This window comes from Dicentrarchus labrax, unplaced genomic scaffold (genome assembly GCF_905237075.1).
Source record: "Dicentrarchus labrax unplaced genomic scaffold, dlabrax2021, whole genome shotgun sequence".
Classification (NCBI taxonomy): domain Eukaryota; kingdom Metazoa; phylum Chordata; class Actinopteri; family Moronidae; genus Dicentrarchus; species Dicentrarchus labrax.
This window is the reverse complement of record NW_026136716.1, coordinates 12,315,535-12,319,356: the sequence shown is the minus strand read 5'-3', so window position 1 is coordinate 12,319,356 and position 3,822 is coordinate 12,315,535.

The window sequence follows — 3,822 nt, the reverse complement described above, 5'->3', positions numbered from 1 at the left end:
GAAACCAGTGCAGGAGCTGCAATAAAAACATGCACACACAGTTGAGGTGGATGGAGCAGATAAGCTTCAAGCATTCAGGTGTGTGATAGATGACTGTTAAAAAGAAAAGAAAAAAAAAGAATATGTAAAGACAGTGACAAAGCAAAAATAAATCTCCCTCACTCACCTATTGGGCTTGCAGGCTCCCAGTTTCACAGCTATTGTCCTGTCCCGCAGCAGGGCTGAACTGAAGACATCACAGGTGTATTGGATGGAGGAGGAGGAGGAGGAGGAGGAGGAGGAGGAGGAGGAGTTGACCAAATGTGTCTCTTGTCAAAGTAATTTAGAATGAGCTTGTTCAGTGATGATTTTCATAACCGAGGAACGCTGCAAAATGAAGTTCTCCATGAATTTTCAGCAATTTCAGGTTTATATATTTATTCCAGTCCATAATGGCATATACTTTAATTTCTTATCGTGCCTGTTACTCCAATCCATCCTGTTACAGAAGGCCCAATAAAGGAAGGCAGTTGAGCTCATTTGCATTTGGGAAGTCTGCCTCCATTTCTCTGACAAAAAGTCAGATTGAGGAATCAGAAGCTGTTTGGTCTCTTAGTCCAGTTTGAATGTTCTTCTATTCACTACAATGGTAATTTAAATTCTGCTGCGTTTTGTGGCACTAAATCTTTAATTAACAACACTGAAATTGAGTTCATACACTAAAATATTCAGCTCAATTTGGACATTCTGGCTTCTGTTCCGATTTCTGATATCTTTTCTTTTAACTTTTGATATTCCTAAATATTTCCGGTTTTCCAGCAAATATTCAATTTTCAACTCTTTTCAACTCATTCTTACTTTCAGCTAATCTTTTCAAAATATTCAACTTTTTTTAAGCTTAGTTTCAATGAAACCCGCTAGTTTTCAACCTCTTCCCATTCATACATTCACATAGAAACTCCACTCCATCCTGTTATGTGACTCAGTGTATCAGTATCAAGTGGTGATCCATTTGAAGCAAAACATTTTTTTAATTAATTAGTTTACCGTAGGTGAGTGGGTGGTGATATACAAGCAAATGCTGTGACTTTTTACATATAAGGCAAGGGGTGAAGGGGTCCTCCCCCAGGACATTTCCAGTGTTAAACCCTTAATTTCTCGCATTCTGCTGAATTTTTAAGGCTGGAAAAGATTGTGAGATTGGATAACTGTGTACTAACGCTAATGTTACCGGCACCAGACCTAGGGGAAATCTGGACCAGCAGCAAGGGTTACACAGGCTAGGGAGCACTGTGTAGCCAATACATAAACTGTGGATTGACAGAGAGATGACATGCTCATGCCAGAGCTTGTTTATTTCTGAGCTGCGCATGTGCAGAGCTTGTAACATCCGCAATCTAACATGCTAACAACAACAACAATGGTGACAAACTGGTTATGTTCACCATGTTTACCATCTACGTTAATTATATAACCCAAAGCACACTGTTTTTTAGCCTCGTCAGCTACAGTCATATACCCATACCCTCTGCCAAGAGGCTGTTTGCAATCATCTCTCATATAGGTCAGCCGGCCAGAAGGCCAAAGCCAAAACCAAAAACCTGAAATTGTTAATGTGCTGCTGTCTGGCATTTAGAGAAGAAACCTGTTATTTTTGAGTGCTGTCAGGACCTCTAAACAATTACTTGTAGTCATGATGAGCACTGTCCAGCAACACTTCATGGAATAATAGTGCATCATTCTGTCAGAGGACGGGAAGAAACAGGTTTAGTGTGTTAAAAGAATAAAAAGAAGTGAGGTCTACAGCGGGAGCTACACATAACATTCCATCGTCTCTGTTTATTAAGATATCCACATTTATCTGTTGTTGGTCCTCTGTCATTTAATGGCCTGTCATCCCAGACTATTGTGGCATGTTAATGACCCCCCTACAGCGTTATAATCTCAACACATACTGGCTCATGTAAACACAGGTTTGCAACACTTCTGTGTGTCTAGAGCTTTGAGTGTAATAACAGAAGGCAGGTAGAAATATACTTCAAGCATTTTCAGTAATATAACCTATCACTGATTTTTAAGTGTGGAAAAATTGTTCTGATACTGGATCAGTGATTCTATTGGCAGTACAAGCAGTCCTTTGAACATATAAATCAGTCTGACCGATGAAACAAGTGTTTTGTCAGCTAAACCTTTTGGCTCTTCTGGCTGCGGTGCAATGTGGAACTCCGTGTGTGTGCATGCCTACTGCACACTGTGTACGTGATTGTAAAACCCCAATTAGGCCTATATCTGTTTCACCTCACTGGTTTTCTGGGAAAGCCAGAGAGAGAGAGAGAGAGAGAGAGATGCCGACTGATAGAAGCCAAGGCAGTCTGTCATTAAGAGTGCAGGGCCCCATCAAAACAAAACCAACTTGCTCTAATAACCAGCTTTCCACTGTGCTCTGTCTCCGTCCTTCCCTCTGCATCTCTCACTGGTTATTTAGTCAATTTTCCCCTATCTTACTCCTTTTGTAGCTCTGTTTCTATTTTAATTCTATCAGTAGAGGTAATCTAGTACAGTTAAAATTAAGAAACACATTTTAAATCTACATGTATGTGTTAATGAAGGTCATGAGAATGTGCCAAAAAATGTGTATTTAATGTAGTTGCATCTAGCAAATCTATATGTATTACCACGAATGGCAAAAAGGTACATATTAGATGAGGACAAAAGACCAAGAGTAAAACTCTACAGCCATGCTAGCAGCTGTGTGAGGCTGTACTGAGGCGCAGTGGTGCTTTGAGCAAAATGCTAACATCAGTGCTTGGCAGGTGATATTTTCCAGATACACCATCTTAGTTTAGCATTTAAACATTTGCAAATTAGCACTAAACATGATGCACAGCTGAGGATAATAGGAAAATTGTATAATGTGTATCTATTGTAGGCTTATTAGGTCATGAAACAAGCATTGGGAAACTGATGTTTAATGGATGAAGTCCTGATGATGGCGTGAGATGAAAAGGGGATCGCCAAAGTCATTAAAATCATCCAAATTTAGGACAAAACTTGTGATTGTTCAGATGTTTCACTCCACAAAACACAAATGCCAATGTCATGGAGGCGCAAATAAATACCCAAGGAATCACCAAACTCAGTATACTTCATCCTCTTTGGACCAGGAATATCTGTGCAAAATCGAATGGTAAGCGGCCCAATAGTTGCCGGCAAACCAATGACAATATTTGAAATCTGTTGCCGTAGAACTGGTTGTTTGAAGATGCTCTCCTTCTGAAATGCTTCCAGGGGACGTTAGAACCTCAACAGACTGCCTATTTCTCCTTCTGTCTGCTTTACGTATATCTGTGTCTCATTCCTGTACATCATTTAACCTCTGCTCAGAGTTGGTATCTTAAATATCTGGCTATGTTTTGTCTCAACTTTCAGTTATTTGGGACTTTCCCAGTCACTGAACCAGACATTAGACATTTGCAACACAGACGCATGTCCTTGAGGGAGGTCTGTCCTAAACTTGCCGAAATAGCTCTAATTTTTCACATGACAGGTTCTTGCTAAATGGCTGCAGATGGAATAACCTGTTAGCTGTGCTAATTGCTCTAATCTGTCTATACTGTGGTATCTGAGGCTGTCATTTGTACTTGTATTGTCTTTTCAGGCAACTAAATCATGTTAGTTACACCAAGGGTTAAACATATTTGGGTGCCATACATCCTGATGGCAATTTGTATCATTTGCTCAACATGCATGTCTGTCTGAGTGAATTTCAATAGGTTTGTTTCACAAGGGAAAAGAAGTGAATGTGAATGAGAAGCTATGGTGACCATGAAACTCAGCCTCAGT